The following is an 18829-nucleotide window of genomic DNA, read 5'->3' as shown; positions in this document are numbered from 1 at the left end:
TAAAGACAAATGTTCACTCGTGTGTATTTGTTTATGTTGGACTTGAACTCACAACCTGTTGGTTCATTCATTCTTTGAAGTGTATCCTTGGCTACAAAGAGTTCTAAGAATCAACTTACTAGAACAAAAGGTTATTATATCTATTTTGTGAGGATAGTTACCAGAAGTGGGAAAAGTTCTAGGAACATATATTGTTAAGAAATTTTTCACTTATTTTGGACACATACTAAGCTAAGATAAATGAGATATTGATGCTCTAACTTGTTAAAGCTTGTAAACCGTGAAGATAGAGTTTGTCCCATATTGATAGAAAGATAAATCTTGAGTGGATTATAAGTGGGAGCTTCTATGAAAATGTGTTCTTGTATAACAAATTAACAACATACCCAATCAAATTACAAAATTACTCATCATCAACCTGTATTTAATATATTGCCCATCGTCTTCGTCCCATCCTTTTCCATATCTAATCCAACTCCGCACATGTCATGATAACATTCCAACGAATCTTTTTTTTTCTTCCGTTTTTCATTTATATTGTTTTACTCTGACTAATCTTCGTTGCTACTATTCTTTAAGACTTTAACAAACAATCTATCTATACGGGTTCATGGAACTGTGCTACATAACCATCTTGTGTATCACATTCCTACACTCTATACAAATAAATTTTACACATATTACATTTCTCAACATATTATCAATACCAATATGAACACCCCTCTTAAATTATTATATTGCATAACAATTATTTCAAAACCAATCGCATGCTAAGAACTCTAACAATCAAACGATACAGTCACACGTAATGTTTTAAATGTGATACACAAGACGTCTGCTACGTAATCGCCTTGCTCTCTTTTCCACTACTTAAATTATCTTTCCATGTTAGGCTATGTGTAGTGGAGGGGCTATAATTGGGGGCGAATTATAACACGTGACGCCCAGTCAGCATGGAATGAAAATTTGTTTTTGGGGTGTAATGGTGTAGGGGCTACAAGTTGGGCCCACAGTGTGTTTTTTTATTATTTTCTTTTTATAATTAAACTAATTAAATAAAAACCAATTTATTTAAATAATCAAATAAAAATGCATTAAAATTAAAAAGAAATAAAGAAAACATAACTAAAAAAATACATAATTAAAAATATTAAAAAACATAACTAAAGAAAAAAAATAAAAAAAAAACATAACTAAAAAAAAACTAATATCCGTAATATTCGCACATTTTTTCACGTTGGCGTTGAAACAATAATGCGGCATCCTCGTGAAACCCCTCCGCTTTGAGGGATTCGTAGTCGTCTTTCATTTGTTTTAATTCGAACGTCTGGTTCAGCTTTTCTTGTTGTTTGTTGGATGCTCGAAGGTCGGCTCCAATTACGGTGGCATTTGTTTCCAAACGACCAACCAACTCGTTTATTTCAACGGGCTCCGTATTGAATCGTGTTGACGACAAACCTTCCCCCTTATTTCCCTCGATCTCCCGCGTGGTCGAGGCAACTCCTCTACCTCATCTTCGTCGGGTATATTCAAATCATCGGCTAAATTAACCGTGTCGTCCAGGAAGAAGCTACGAGCATCGGAGGGTGTGTTTGGTGTGCTCGGATTTGTCGACGACGATATCTTTGACCGTTTTGATTGCCGGGATGAGCCGGCTCGTTGGGCGACGGGAACGGTTGGTGCCCCGGCCTATTTCGCGCAAACGCGTAGTTTTTTCAAACAATTCAAATACTTGAACGGTTTCCCGGGCCGCTCAAAAGTTTGGCCCTGAGCTCGAAAGTCGCTCAAGGCTTGAGTTATAATGTCGCCGTCGTTATGCCCGCTACGCCAGCCGGGCCCCTGCAACCGATTAAATATGCCGGCAAATTTTTGACAATCGGCGTTAAGCCCCTTCCAGTGGGCTTGAACCGCTTCTTTTCCCCGGTAGTCTTCGAGTTTTTTGGTTATATCGAGCCAAGCTTCAAATACTTTCTTCCAAAACACCCCGGTGGCTTGAAAGTTAGCTACAAATTAAAATTATTTGTCACAATTAGTATACATTTTAATAAACACTAAATACATTTTTAATAAATACTTAATATTAAAAAACTTACCGACGTCGGGATCCTCCGAAATGACGATCCAAGCCCTTGCAAGGGCCACCTCCTCCTCCTCCTCGCTTCAATGCTTGTATGGATCACGTTGCGCCATCGACTCCCCCGGTTGTTTTTTTTTGTGTTTACGGGTCGACTTTTTGCTTGAACCGGATGCCCGTGACGTTTGCGTATCCGGTACCGTCACCGGCTCCGACTCCAGTGGTGTAGAACCGAACGCCGGCAATGTGTTTTGGGGGCTGAGAAAGTTGGCGTACATGTTTAGGTTCGGGTCGGAAAATTGATACGGATAGCTCGGTTGGTTCAGGTTCCTCGGGTTCCATTGTAAGTTCGGTTGGCTCGATTGCGAACCATACGTTTGACCAAAACCAGGGAATTGGTAGTTCGGTTGGCTCGATTGCGAACCATACGCTTGACCGAAACCAGGGAGTTGGTAGTTCGGTTGGTTCGGGTTGTTTCTAGGATTCATTTTGTTTATTTTTTGTAAGAAATTGGGTATGATTCATTGATTTGTGTATAAAATGGATATAAAATGGAGAAGAATGGTATATGTTTATATATATATATATTGTTTAATTTTTTTTAAAGTTGACCGTTTGACAACGGTCATTTTATTAAAATATTATTATTTATCTTCTTCAACGGGCGACAATATTACCCCGCCCACGCCCCTTTTCGCCCAATTATCCCCGGGGGGCGGTGTTCCACCAATTTATTGCCCCTTTTCGCCCTTATATAAACAATACGCTTCCATATTTACATAAAATAAAAAATAAATCTCATAACTCCACAATTCCAAATAAACCATCAAAAAACAGTAAAAAACAATAATGTTATATGTCTAGGACCAGAAGTACAACACATGACACAACACAACACAACACAACACTGTCTGCCTCTTAACCCTTAAACATTAACCCACAAATGTTTCATCATCATCATCACTCCATTCCGTTAGACGACTACTCACGGCCGTTAACCACCGCCACTGCCACCAATCTGGTCGGAGACCCATGTCTGGTGCTCACCACAGATCCCAAGCCACGCCTCCGGTGGACGGCTGACCTGCACGAGAGATTTGTTGACGCCGTCACTCAGCTCGGTGGCGCCGATAGTTAGTGTTCATTTTCATTTCCACTCACATTGTTAATTGTTTTATGGTTAGGGTTTTGTTGGGGGTAATTTGGGGTTTCACATTGTTATGGGTTTAAACTCTAAATTGGTAGCTAATTTGTGGTGGGTTTATGTTGGAAAATGGTGGGGTTGACTATTATAGTCAAATTGTTGACTTAAGTGTTGTAAAGTTGACTTCTTGAGTATAAAGATTTGTTTTTTTGGTAGCTAATTATGGAACATAATTTGTAGAACTCGCTAGGCGCTAGTCGGTTGTTGTAATTTTTTAAAATTTTATACATTAATGAGATTGGATTAATATTTATAAAATACATTTTCAAATACTTTAGTTTTTGACTGATTTTTGAACGATTTGGACCGATTACTGATTATAGGGCCTGATTGGTTCTGTTACACGGCTCGGTGGTGCTGAATGTTTTTTCATTCGCAATGTTGTTTTATGATTAGGGTTTTAACATTGTTATGGTTTTAAACTCTAAATTGGGAGCTAATTTGTGGTGGTTTATGTTGGGAAATGGTGGGTTGACTATTAAAGTCAAATCGTTGACTAAAGTGTTATAAAGTTGACTTGGGTAGAAAGATAAATGTTATTAAAGAATTTTTCAAGTAGAGTTTGTTTGATATGGATCATGATTTGAGTTGAAAACTTGAAGTTAGTCAGTTATGTAGAACTTGCTAGACGCTAGTCGGTTGTTGTAATTTTATATGTAATTTTTTTAAAAAAATTATATATATGCGTATGACGTTTTTCGAATTTATATATAATTTTTCAAACTTATTAATAGGATTGGATTAATAAGTATAATTTTTCAAACTTGTTAATTGATTTGGACCGGCTTTGACTGACTACTGATTATTGGATCCAATTAGGTGAAATCGAAACGGCCACTCGCTGATTACCAATTAATCAGCAACGAATACTGATTTTTGCAACACTGATTACAGTTTGTTAATTAAGTTATGGTGGTTGACGTTTGAGTATCATCTTTTCAAAAAGTTGTGGATCTTTTAGAATTGTGAATTAATAATATTATTGGATAATTTCTTAACATAATTTTTGTCTATATGATATATAATGGTTACAGAAGCAATTGGGGATTTGTTTCCATAGTTAGGGTTTTGCTTGAGAATTAGCAAGTTAACTTAAGAGTGATAAATGTTATTAAAGAATTTTAATCACAGTTTGTTGGATATGTAACATAATTTGTGTTGAAATTAGTTTATTAAAGTTTGTTAATTAGGTTATGGCAGTTGGCATTTGAGTATCACAAATAATACACTCATTCTTTTGGTTATTTAGCATGCTAGAATGGTGGGCTTTAATTTTGTTATACTATTTTATAGTGATTTAGTTTTTTAGCTATTTAATTGTGAATACTATGTTTATTTTGCATCTTATGTTCTTCGTTAAGTTGAATCTTTTAGTTATTTGTCATGCTAGAATTGTGGATTTTAATTTTGTTAAAACCCGCATGGATAGGCGTTAATTTGTTGCTAGCTAGAGTCGCCTTTTATCATATTATGCACCTCTTTGACTTACTTTCTTGGATAATTTGTTAAAAATTTTAGTTTAATTTCATGTATAATGGTTGCAGAAGCAACGCCAAAAATGATAATGAGAACAATGGGGGTAAAAGGGCTCACTCTCTATCACCTCAAGTCGCATCTGCAGGTTTGTTGTTTATTATCTACTAAAAACGGTAAATTCAACTCTCATTATGCGTGATGGTAAAATAAAAGAATCGGTAAACACTAATTTATAGAAGACTGTTTTTATAATTGATAAAAAATTGTTGGTGTTTTAGTTTACATACATTTTAACAATGGCATTTTAATACAACTAATTATTAGACATGTTTTATACATCTGATTTTCGGTTATGATCATTTAATATCGCATAACCAGTTCCAAAACGCACATCCAAACACCCTTACTTTTGAGATGTTCTTTATTTTAGATCTTTTTTTGTGAGTTTTCTAGATTTAATTTACGCCGCACGTGTATTTGCAGAAATTCCGAATGGGGAAACAATCATGCAAAGAGTTTTCAGAGAACTCTAAAGAAGGTACTGACTTCTTATCATAGTAAATTAACAATACCAATTATGGTCTTTGATATTAGATGAAAGACGTGTCACGTGTGACGGAAAATCATAAAAATTCGAGAAATAAATTGGGGAATATGATTTAGACAATAAATTTGAAAATCAAGCATTAAATTTATTATTTTCACTTCATGTTAAACAAAATCTGATTATATGATATTTTATTAGGATTTCTAATTATTATATAAATTGTAACTGATTGTGCCTACGGTTTGATCTACAGTGTCTTGCATCGCTGAGAGCCAAGAAATGACTTCATCGACGTCATCTTCTGCAAGAATGATGCCACAAGACTTAAACGAGTAAGTTCCATTTCTTAAATTTTTATCATAGTTACCAAATTCGCTCAGGGACGCTCGATCCCCGTATTGGAGCGTGATGTACCCAATCGAAATTCGCTACGTTCCAAATCACTCCAGTACGCCGTTCCAATCGAACAAATTCGGTGTTCCAAATCTGATTACAAATCGTTCCGATCGATGTTGGTTTTGCGAATTAGGTCGAGCAATTCGATTAAGTGGTACGTTGCGTTCAAATTTAGGCTAAATGAAATGAAATAGAAGGGAGGTCATTTGGTAATTTTCTATTTTGAGTTGGTTAAACTGAACCGGACTCTATAGTACACCGTGATGGCTCGTACCAAAATGAACCTACCCCTCTTCATACCGAATTCAGTCAAAATTTGGGTATTTATTTGGTACGGGTTGGGTTGGCCCGTAAACTATAATTTTGTGTAAATCATCTTAGGAGGTTTAGTATGCTGAAAGTATACTTTGGTGACTTTGACTCGTTTGACACTTTGATCTGTTCTACTCATTTGACCCGTTTAAGATTAAACATATATAGAAGTATACCATTTGTTACATGCTTTTTTTTTGGGTGTTTGGAACAGTGGATTTGAGGTTACAGAAGCTTTGAGAGTGCAGATGGAAGTCCAAAGAAGACTACACGAACAGCTAGAGGTTGGTGGGTGTCTTTTGTAATTTTGGTTAAAAGAAAGGGTAATCAGGTAATTTTGGTTTACCCTTTGTTACAAGCAATTTACCAACCAGTTTAATTTACGGATGGTAATCGGCCGGGTGCCACCTCTCAACCCAACCACTTCATTGGGATGAGTTTTGGTGATCCCAGTAACATACCCAATTATAAAGCCGTGTCTCATACACGTCGGGCATACGTTAGTGTGAGATATAACCCCCTTATGGTGTTGTGTGGTGAGAATACTTGTTGGATTAGGGGTGTAAACAAGTCGGCTTGTTTATTATTTATTGATCGATGTATATACATTTGTAATTTTTTTCCATATATTTTAACTATAATATGTATATATAACATGATATATATTATTTTGTTTTTTTTATCATAATCTTATATATAATAATTAATATCATAAAAATATGCATATTTAATATATTATTTAACATTTATATAAATAATAGGCTCATTTAGGCTCTGGAGCTCAATAAGTGAAGCCCGGTCTCAGGGTCGTTTATTAAACAAGCTTAGTTTTGGGCTCAAGCTTGTTAAGCTTGGCTCAATTCAAGCTTTCAGCGGGCCAATATCAAGTAGGTCACCTCACTAGTGGCTTGACTCGTTTAACCCCTACTAGGCCGAAACCTATGTTAAATTCATGTCAGAAATCAACTTGAAATATACAATATTCAACTATATTTCTAGCAATTTTATAATGTATATATGTGCCTTGCTTGCGGTGCGCGCATATAATGTATATATGTGTGAACCCTCGGGTGGGCAAAAGTAAAATTGCACTAATTTTGACGTTATTTTACTAATCTCGTGAAAATAACGTTAAAAGTGATGGAAGGTTAAACAGGCATCATGTGGTGGCGTTGATAGCCGAAAGACAAGGGTACATGCACCAATCAGCCAGCGTCCCGATGATTGAGTGCTATGTGCCTTATGTCCAAGGCTTGATGCAAAACTAGTATAGAGCCGGGGGTCTCACCGGAAGCAGCCTCTCTATCCCCATGGGGTAGAGGTAAGGCTGTCTACATCTTACCCTCCTCAGACCCTACCATAGCTTTGCTATTGGTGGGATATACTGAGTACGATGATGATGATGATGATGATGATGAATTTTATAATTTAATAATTTTATGAGAAGTTTCTAACAACTTCAACATATTGTTTATTATATTTTCAAAGTTATATAAAATATTAATATATTCAGTTTCTACATTGGTAAACAAGATCAGGTGATCTGGAAAACTTTTAAAAACGACACTCGCATGCCCGGTCCAATACCTGAAAATGTCTCAGGTTTCCAGTTTGCTAGTCTGGTTCTGATTATCTGATTATTTCAGGTTCAACAGCGTCTCCAGCTGAGGATCGAAGCGCAAGGAAAATATCTTCAATCGATATTGGAAAAAGCGTGTAAAGCATTAAACGATCAAGCAATCGCAACTGCTGGACTGGATGCAGCTAGGGAGGAACTATCTGATCTGGCAATCAAGGTAACCAACGACTGTCTGCCACCTCTCAACCCGACCACTTCACTCACTCAAGTTGATCATGGGCCCACGAATGACAACAGTTTAAGCTCTCAGGCTGCAGCCCTGAACAAGAGGCAACGGGCCATGCTTATGCAGCCGAGTGGAAAGCGGCTAATATAGGATAGGTTGTTGGGAACATGTTCTTGTTTGTCCGTTGACATTTTGTTGGATTTTCGGTAACTTTAGGGTAAAGTAGATGGATATTATTAAGTAGGGATTTTATTTATTTAACGTGTTTCCAGCGATGTTGTGTAGTCGATGTTACCCATGTGCACACACAAACCCGATCACCAGCCACCTCCATCTCCTCAACTCAACCGCCACTAACTAAACCAACAGCACCATCATCGTCACAGCTTTAAAAAATTATGCTTAACAAACACGCGTATTTAAATGAAATACCAAGTAGCTTATAGTCTAGCGGTATTAATGTGTGTAGCAATTGTGTTCCTTCTTAAGTGGTTAAGGGTTTAGACAATATGAGCTTTTAATATCATAATTTACCAAGTCAAATGGTAAGCCTTGTTTGCGGTGCGTGCATATAATGTATATGTGTTAACCCTCGGGTGGGCATAAGTGAAATTGCACTAATTTTGACGCTCTTTTACTAATATCGTGAAAATAGCGTTAAAAGTGTAGGAATGTTAATCAGGCGTCATGTGGTGGTGTTGATAGCCAAAAGACAAGGGTACATGCACCAATCCGCCGGTGTTCCGATGGTTGAGTGTTATGTGCCTCATGTCCAAGGTTTGATGCAAAACTACTACTGAGCCGGGGGTCTCACTGGAAGCAGTCTCTCTATTCATGCGGGGTAGAGGTACTACATCCTACCCTCCTCAGAGCCTACCATAGTTTTGCTATTGGTGGGGTATAATGAATACGATGATAATGACAACCAAGTCAAATAGTTACACAGACCAAAGATATTTATTTCTTAATTATATAAAAATTCCTTAATAACATCAAGAGTGTACAAAGTGATGTTCTCACTTAAGTGTGAGGGTTTGTGTCCCACGGTGGACAAACTGTAAATTTAGAAGTAGTATTAATAGGTATGTGATTTCGTCGTTCTAGCATCTTAACAAGTACATAAAGCATTGCATATACGCTTTTGGCGGTGCAACCGTAAATGTTGTGAGCCTGTGAATCTGTGATGCCATATTTTCTCCTTATTCCAACTATATCTCAGAAATGACGATGTTGATAAGGATGTTTATCTAAGAAGTACGGCACGATAAAATGGTCATGTAACAAGAACTTACACCGATGATCAAACGGCAACAGAAGATCCATCAGAATGTGATTCTACTAGACTCACTATTGTGTCACATGTCATTGAGAATTTGAGATAGTATTATTATTACTCATTATAAATATGAAGTAGAATGAAGATAGTTTGTTTATCATAATGGAGAGCTAATTGAATTTATATGCACATTTTCCCATCATCACCAATGCATGATTACATATAGCATTGGTGTATACGTCTATACACACATGCATGATGCATGTTGTGATTACCTAAACAAACAGATAGTAAAATGAGTAGATGAAGTACTAATATTATTAATTTAAAAAAAAAAAAATCTAAGTAGCCAAATTGACCAAAATAACTCCAAATAGGCTTTGACCAATCACGCTTTGACATATATATAAGCCGCTTAGGCACCATTAGGCACAAAATGAACCACATGGCATCCCAAGTAACTCACCTCGCGAGCGGCTTGGCTCGTTTCAGTACCGATGTCAAGCTCATCCCTAATTTCTCATCAAAAGGATTAACAGTGGCGAATCCAGAAACTTTTTTCACAGAGGTCGGAAATCTTTTGGGTCGGGTCAAATCGGTATGAAATATTTCACTGGTCTAGTTTGGCCGTTCCAATCTGATTGAATCGGATCTGGTCATATAATCTTTTATTTACGTCATAAGTAGAAAATGGTTTTCTATTAACATTTGACGGCATCTGAACAAAGATCATCCAATTCGATAAATTCGGGAGTCTTAGAAGATGATCCTTGCTTATCTTCTACTTTGTTTTTTTATTGAGAAATCCTTCCATTAAGAGATTCATTATTCTTTCTTCCTACAAACTATTATCAAACATAAATACAATCAAACTATCAAGTGATCAAACAAAAACTCTCAAAAATTAGACTTGGGTTGGGTAGCAGGCTAATAAATGAGTATAATTCGAATGAATTGAGTTTTGGGCTTACGATGTGGTTAAAGAATTGGGTTGGATATTGGACTGTTTTACTTAAAAACTGGTATTAAATTCAAATTTAATTGAAAAAATTATTTATATTTTATATTACATTTACATAATTATATTTGTAAAATTTTTCATTTTACTTTTTTATTAGGTTATTCTCAAACTTTCATAGGGATAGTCTCAAAATTTCACAATAACCGGTCGGAATTTTAGACCATATTTATCTAATAAAAAATTCAACAAAACCCGCCAATGATAACGACTAATAAACCACTCTTTGGCTGAAATAAACATAAACAAAAAATAAGAAATATAAATATTGAACACATTAGATGTTCATGACCACAGTTGAACGAATATGATCATGGTCTATGTTCATGTTTATTTATCTAGTTAATTAAACAAAACTCTTTGTTCATGTTTGCTCATTTATTAAACGAAAGAACATAAAAGAACCTCCTGTCAAACCGTTTGAAAACATTTCATCGAACGTTTAGTTCGTATACATCCCTTTAAAACAACTTTGCGATTACTACTATATATAAACTAGAACTTTGGTGTCGCAAGTACTCTATTAGGCCACTTGGCAGCACCGTATCAATCCCGTGTATTTTGTTTTGTTTTTTGTAGTTCAAACGAATGTAAGGGAAACCGACCAAATGTCATTTTTTTTATTCCTGTACCATAACGAAGCTGACCGAAACCGACAAATTCGAGTAGACCCGCCTCTTCAACGCATGTGATTGACAACGCTCGGGTTTTACCAACGCGCAAGTTTACCGTCTGACACCCCTCCCATTGGCCATTGTTTCACCTTCATATAAATTTATAATTTTCTTTTTCATTTTTTAACTCTAGTGTCGTAGCGAGCGAAATCAAAAGATTCAAAACTGACCGATTTCGTGTCGAATTACTGCCACAATGACCGAGACCGACAACACGTGTATGACGAATTAATTTTTTGGATTTTAACGCTCAAACTTTACCAACAATATCTATACCTTAATAAACATAATCAACACCAACCGAATTCACGTCGACCCACTCGGGTTTTACCAACACCCAAGTTGATATATAAAAAGCGAGAAACTGTTTCATTTCATGACTTTTACAAGAACCCGATTCCTTACCAAAATGCTTCCAATAATTTCTTCATTTCTACTAATACTCTCATTCTCATTCTTCCTCCATTCAAACAATAATAATAATAATAATATCATCAATGAGTAAGTATACTATACTTTGCCAATTTCAGTTACTTGATGCTGCTAATGTTTTCAATATTCTAACAGCTACTTTGCATAATTTGATTTTGATCGTTATCGTTTTGTTATTTACTTCGATCGTTACGTGACTTAAGTTTACGATCATGCTAGAATAATTACAAGTTTAGAACGTTAACATATTTGAATTTTTAAGTTATAAGTTCCGAATGGTAGCTCGGCTCGTTTATTATTTATTAATTAACTTTTATATTGCAAATTCCGACCCCCACATCTTATCCTCCATTTCTTTCTTAACGCACAAAAAAATCGGTGAGACTCGATTTGAATATTTAGTGACCCGATTTGAGAAAAAATAATTGAAACACATTTGAAACTTGGTTATTTTATTGTAAATGAGCCTAGTTTTGGCTTGAGATTGTGCAGTACTTTAAACGAGCTAAAATCGGCTCGAGCTTGGTTGTGCGGTGTGGAATTAATACATAGAAGTCCAAAAGAGGTTAAACTTAGAATACAAAAGACTCGTTAAGGCTTGACGAGCCTAAACGAGCTTCCTGTACAAGGCTCGAGCTCAGGCTCGAAAAGGCTAGGCTCAATTCAAGCTTTTTATCATTCAATCTGAGTACCTCGCGAGCGGCTCGGCTCCCTTGATTAGAATGCAATTATTGGTTTAGAACTTTGCCCTAATCTGCATAAATCAACACAGATAATACATGTTTAATTCATCTTGTACTTATTGCTATTTGCTAGTGATTTGAATTTTGATAGTAGAGAACTAGTATGCCTAATATTATTGCTAATTTGCTAGAATTAGAACGATAAAATTTTTGAATTTTTAAGTTATTGGTTCGCAACGGTGCCGGAGCTCGGCTCATTTATTATTTATTAATTACATTTTATACATTTTATATATTTTGAGAAAACCTTAAACGAGCCTAAGCTTGGCTCGAGCTCGTGTAGTACTTTAAACGACCTAAAACTCGGCTCGATCTCGGTTGTGCAGTGTGAAATTAATGCTTAGAAGTCTGAAAGAGGTTAAACTTAAAACTTAAAAATATATAGGCTCGGTACGGCTCTACTAGCCTAAACGAGCTTCCCATACAAGACTCGAGCTTGATAAGTAAATGAGCTTTATCTGAGGTTCAGGCTTGGCTAGGGTTGATTCAAGCTTTTTATCGATCTGATCTTGAGTAGCTCGCTAGCGGCTCAGCTCGGCTCGTCTGCACCCTTGATTAGAATTCAGTTATTTGTATACAACTTTGCTTCATTACAGAGAGTTTCATCAAACTGCATAAATCAACACAGAAATTACATGTTTAATTCATCTTGTACTTATTGCTAGTGCTTTGAATTTTGATTGTAGATTATGATTATGTTGGAGATAGAATGCTAAAATAATCAAATTTTGCAATTATTGGTTTACATTTGTGCACTAATCTGATACGTACCAGAGAATTCAGTTACTTCCAAATAGGGGTGCAAACGAGCCGAGCCGAGCCCGAGCCCGAGCTCGACCAGGCTCGAGCTCGGCTCGTTTAATTTACACAGAGCTCGAGATCGAGCTCGACTCGTTTCGAGCTCTATTTCCAAAGCTCGAGCTCTGCTCGTGAGTAGATTGTCAAGCTCGGGCTCGGCTCGTTTACCATTTATTAGTTATTTTTTAAATAATATAATTATTTTTATATATTATTTTCTATTATAATTTTCTGCATAAAATAATATATATATATTATTTAGTTATTTTTATTTATTTTTAATAACAATATATATATTAATTAATAATTATTAAATAAATATTTTAAAAAATTATATAAATGGCAGGCTCGTTTGGGCTCGCGAGCCGGCTCGAGCTCGATAGGTGAAGCTCGGGCTCGGGCTCGTTTATTAAACGAGCTTACTTTTAGGCTTGAGCTCAGGCTCGATTAAGCTCGGCTCGTTCGAGCTTTTTAACGAGCCGATCCCGAGTAGCTTGGCTCGTTTGCACCCCAACTTCCAATATTATCACCAAAACAAGTAAATTACATGTTTAATATCTTTTGAAGGTACGTCTCGACCGTGCCCGTCTCTTAAGTCATTATCCAACAGATTTGGAGGCATTCTGCATTGCTGCAATTCGACAGACAAGTATGAGAGGTTGGACAGTGAGCTTGAGAGGAAAATGATGGAGGCTAAACAAAGAAGTGCTCAAAGAGAGAACAAAATTAAATCCATCAATAGCATAATTCTGCGGTTTCCTCAGTACCGAGAGGGTTTGGAAGAAATTAGAGGCGTTTTTCGACAGTTCGGTTAGTTTAACAGGATTTTAGTTTCGACCTTCTTATGCTTGTTTATTTGTTAGTGCTTTTCATTTTGTGGATCCTCTTTATATGGTGTGCAAAGAATTAAATGTGTAATGGGTGTTTAATAGGTTGTTTATAGACTTATGAACCAGATAATGGTTTGTTTTCTTAAGACAACTCCTTGCTTGTTTCTCAATGTATGACTATATTGACCCTAGCTAGCAAAAGATCAGATTAAACATGTTTGTTAAAAAAAAGCACATAGAGGTCTCAGGTTCAAGTCTAGTTTCCACTGGTTTTCTGTAGGGGTGTGCATACTGCATGAAACCAACATAACCGAACCGATACCGAAATAACTGAACCCCAAACAAAAACCAACTGTTTGATATAATGTTTTTGTAAAATCGGAACCTAACTTATGGATTTTCAAATTTTTACATTCAACTTTAAGTAATTCATAAGAATTTAGTGAATAGGTTAACCCAAATGTATAATAATTAATTATTTATTAATTAACAAAAACACTTTGGCCCAAATTCATTATTTTGAGCCAATTTTTTCTGGCCCAAAAACTTAATGCCCAAATGGCATACTCAAAAAAGCCGAAAACCGAAACTGAGAAAAGCGGTAAAACTGAAATGAACAAATTTTAAAATCTCAAAAACCAAAATTTCTTTAGGTAGCAAGGTATTGGTGGGGTCCAGTTAGTTTTTCGGTAATGGATTCTCACAAGTATACAAACTTTGTTGTTGGTTCCCCTTCTATGTAGTTATTGCCTTTAGTATATTAGTGCTAATATATACTTGCTGATATCTAATAAAACCATATCAATGCTCTTGGATATTAGCAAATTGTTGGACCATGTAAATACTACGCCCGAGTTTATTCTTGGTTATTATTGTGGTGTAAAAACTGGCTTATTTTTAATTCCCCTCACATATATTTCCTTTCTCATTCAGATGTTGATTCAAATGGAATTATTGACCGCGAGGAGCTAACAAAATGCTTACAAAAACTGCAATTTGACTGCACAGAACAGGAAATTAATGACCTTTTTGAGTCTTGTGACTTGGGCAAGAACAAAGGCATGAAATTTAATGAGTTTGTAGTTGTATTGTGCCTTATTTACCTCCTTGGTGGTACTTTAGCATCAAACCACACGGTAACCACAACATTCTTCAATCTTTTAACTGTTTTCTTGGTAAAATTTAATAAAAGAAATTTTTGTTTTAGGCAACAACAATGGGATCTCCAGAACTTAAAGCAACATTTGATTCCATTATTGACGCGTTCTTGTTTCTTGATAAAAATGGTGATGGGAAGCTGGACAAGAAGGACGTAATCAAATCTATGAATGATGATTTCCCTAAGGAGAAATCTCCTACTCACATTACCATGAGTCGATTCAGTAATCTCCTAACTTTAACTGCTAACATGAACGGTTTAACGGTCTAAAGTCGTATGCAAAATGCATAAAATCTCCTATAGTTTCTTTAATCCTATTTGATACATTAACCATCTACATTATTAATGAAAAGCAAAAGTTAAACCGACCTGTTTTGACTCCACTAAAACATACCCATTTGACCTGAACTTGTTTTTAACGTTGCCAACTCGCCCGTTTTACTACCTTTATGCTAAACATATGTTGTGCTAACTGCTAAATGCCATTTTGACCATATTAATTTTTCATTAATGCAGAAGAAATGGACAGGACAAGGATGGCAAAGTCGGGTTCAGGGAATTCCTCTTCTCTCTGGTGAACTGGGTCGGGATTGACTTGAATGACGATGTCAACATCACAACAATCTAAAATCATAAATGGTAACAACTAACAATGTAATGTATACTTAAATATTTACATACTTGCAGCATACAACTTTGTGACACTCTTATTATGTTTTATATATGGCTGAAAAATGTGTAATTAAAATTATTGTATTCCTAACGCTTGAACTCTCCTGACTATAGACAAAGATAACATATTTCTTTCTTTCCATTCTTCACTTTTCTCCTTCCTTATCATTCTCTCCTTGAGGCTGGCACGGTTGTCTAGTATGCTAACAACATGACTCATGGTTGGTCTCGACTCCGGGTTTGACCGCGTGCAAGCCATACCTAACTTAACCAACCTGGTCAACTCTTCATGATCATACTCCCCATTTAATCTAGAATCCACCAATTCTTTATAATCCCTCTTTCGGGTCTCGAACTCATGCACCCGTTTCACCAATAACACATCAGGCGTTCGGAAATCGACAGCCATCTGTCCACTAACCACCTCAAGCACCACTACACCGAAGCTGTAAACATCCACCATTGTGGTGGCTACCCCTGACTCCATGTATTCAGGTGCCATATACCCGAAAATCCCGTTGACTGAAGTGTTGACTTCCACATGATGATCTTGTTCGTTTCTTTTTAGAAACTCGGCTAATGCAAATGACCCGAGCCTCGGGTTCATATCGAGCTCGATTCCTATGGCGGATGAGGTTATGTTTCTGTGAATAACTTGCTGTTCCCATTCATCGTGGAGGTAATGAACCGCGTTTGCAAGTGATTTCAAAATGTTGTATCGGTGTGTCCATTTTAAGACCGGTTGTGACCGTTGGTGGTTATGATGAGAGAGGAGTTGACTTAGCATACGGCTAGCCGAATAGTTGTAGACCACGAGCATCTCGCCTTGCTCGGTGCACCAACCGTGGAGCTGAACTAGGTTCCTGTGACAAAGTCGGCCCAAATTCGAAAGCTCGTTTGAAAATCTGACCCGTAAAGCTGGGCATGTCTTCAAACCGAGCCGTTTCACTATTATGTCTTGGTTGTCAATGACACCATAGTACTCAGTCCCGAAGTCGAGCTCAGCTAGCCGGTTAGAGTCCGAGAAATTGTCCGTGGCAGAGATGATCTTGTTGTAGGTGATCTCGCGTGGCGGTCTAACCATTGGGAATATTTTCGATGGGCTGCGGTTCGAATTGATCGTGCTCGAGATCATGCTATCATCGAGACTGTATCCGGTTTCTGTAATATTGGACCCCGAGATCATGCTCGGGATCATGTCATTGCCGCCAGTGTATCCGACACTGGTGGTCACATACAAGCTGTCTCCCTTGGCGGTGACGAAGGTGATTGTGCTTGCTGAAATGGCACTAATAGCTGCATTGGTGATTGATGATGGTGTTGTAGTGGTGTCAGTAACATTGCTACTGCTAACTGGTGGATATACCGAGATGTACCGAGGGTAAGTTTTGAAAGATGGAAGATCAGGGAGGTCAAGTTATGTGCCCGAAAGCGATTCAATGATGCTTTCGAGGATCCATTTCATGTCAGGTCGGGATTTCGGGTCGTGGAGCGTGCATAACAACCCGAGTTTAATCAAACGCTCGACATCATGAACTTTGTATGACCCGTCTTTTAACCGTCGATCAACTGCTTTTGAAGTCATGTTTTCATCAGATAGTTCTCTAACCCAGTCAAGTAGAATAATCTTGTCATCCGGGAATGTAAGATCGATTGCTTTTCGTCCCGAAACAATCTCGAGCAGCACAATCCCGAAGCTGAAAACATCTGACTTGGCAGTGGCAGTACCGGTGTGGAAGCTCTCGGGTGACAAGTAACCAATCGTGCCGCCAATCCTCGTGGTTTCTGCGGCCCTAAACCGACGATGGTTTGCTGATGGTGTACTAATATGGTACTTGAGTTCATGTTCTAGCCACTGAGCCAACCCGAAGTCACCAAGTCTTGCATTGTAGCTTGAATCCAGCATCACGTTACTCGTTTTCACATCGCGGTGTATAATTTGACCCTCGAGCTGTTCGTGGATGTAAAACAAAGCCGCACCAAGACCGATCACTATTTTCAGCCTCCGGTCCCACTGGAGTCTCGCCCCGGCTAGCCCGAAAAGCACCCGGTCAAGGCTGCGGTACGGCATGTACTCATAAACAAGCAGAAGCTGATCATCATGAACGCACCATCCACGTAACGGGACTAGATTCCTATGACGAAGATTAGCCACAGCCGACAGCTCCGCCACGAAAGTCTTCTCGAACCGCTCACCGGTCTCCATCAAACACTTCACCGCCACCACGGTCCCGTCCCGTGGCAAAACCGCTCTATAAACTCTCCCAAACCCGCCACTTCCAAGTATTTCATCTTTACTAAACCCTTTAGTGCCTATGTAAAGCTCGGAGTAGCTAAATGTTTTCGGGCTATGGCCTGCAAACGCCTTCTCGTTTGGTAAATGAACCCCTTCGGTGTCATGGAATACAATAGACGGGTTTCTGCGCCATGCACCATGGTGGCAGAAACCACAAGAACGGATATTAATCCTCATGTGGTACATGCGGGCCAGAGCCCGCCTGATGACATCAGGGATGTGAATATTACATGACCGGTGTTTGTGTATGTGTGAGCGGGTATCTAGTTGTTTAAGATCGCGGTCACGATCATGGCCATGGTCAACCGGTTTATCATCAACATTGTCGGTCGGTAAGACGAAGCAAAGGCTAGTGATGGGCATGGTTATGTTTGTTCTGATGGCATGAGTTTGTTTAGGAGTTGTATGGTGAATGATATAAGTTATAAGTTACATAACTATTCAAGTGCATAAATACTTATTTGTGTGAATCCGTGTGTATGTGCGTGTTTTCTGACTTTAATTTGCTTACTTGTATGGTTGACTTTTCTTATAGGTATTTGCACACACTGCATGAAAAGTTGTACATTTTTATAGTCTTTTTTGTACACCTTATTTTCATTTTTTTTAACTTTTTGTTCTTTCTGACTTGTCACCCCTGATCTAGAACCATATGGTTATTGGTCAAATTTAAAACCTTTATTACATAAAAAAATGTACAAAAAAATCTTCGAGAATTAAAGAATTGCCACTTTACTAAAAAAAGTAATGAAGTGGTTGAAATATTTATTCTTTTAAGAAATGCAAAAGATGACAACAAACTTTTGGTATATTAAATCATGTGGCCAGATAAGAATTAGGATAAACAATATTGAATTATTGATCGATGATATTTATGGTTGATAATATTTGAATTATCCTATAGAGGATGTGTAGACCATTTTAAGAAAGAGTGGATTTAAATCGGCAAAAGAGAATATGAAATCTAGAAGTAGAAGCCAAACCGTGTGGATCAAGTAAATTATACCCTTTTGTAGTTTTGTTTGTTCATCAACGAGGGATGGCAATGGGTCGGATCGGGTAAACGAGGGATGGCAATGGGTCGGGTCGGGTCGGGTCTGGGACAGGTCTAGGTATT

At 37.4% G+C, this 18829-nt stretch overlaps 4 pseudogenes across 1 annotated transcript; 2 read left to right on the top strand and 2 right to left on the bottom strand.

Annotated features, from left to right (window-relative positions):
• Positions 1-3007: 3007 nt before the first annotated feature.
• Positions 3008-8079, top strand: LOC143579695 (protein PHR1-LIKE 3-like; annotated as a pseudogene). Its single transcript, XR_013143509.1, has 6 exons — positions 3008-3207; positions 4823-4899; positions 5238-5292; positions 5555-5633; positions 6224-6293; positions 7656-8079. The product of XR_013143509.1 is annotated as a protein PHR1-LIKE 3-like (transcript).
• Positions 8080-11266: 3187 nt separating this feature from the next.
• Positions 11267-15453, top strand: LOC143579683 (putative calcium-binding protein CML22; annotated as a pseudogene).
• On the bottom strand, positions 15382-18131 carry LOC143579682 (receptor like protein kinase S.2 pseudogene; annotated as a pseudogene).
• Positions 15493-16500, bottom strand: LOC143579686 (receptor like protein kinase S.2 pseudogene; annotated as a pseudogene).
• Positions 18132-18829: the final 698 nt, after the last annotated feature.

Source organism: Bidens hawaiensis, unplaced genomic scaffold, assembly GCF_021521415.1.
Source record: "Bidens hawaiensis isolate Kalapana, Puna unplaced genomic scaffold, B.hawaiensis_p1.1 tig00029912_1, whole genome shotgun sequence".
Taxonomy (NCBI): Eukaryota; Viridiplantae; Streptophyta; class Magnoliopsida; order Asterales; family Asteraceae; genus Bidens; species Bidens hawaiensis.
Note: the sequence above shows the minus strand (reverse complement) of the source record. Positions and strands in the feature narration are given on the sequence as shown.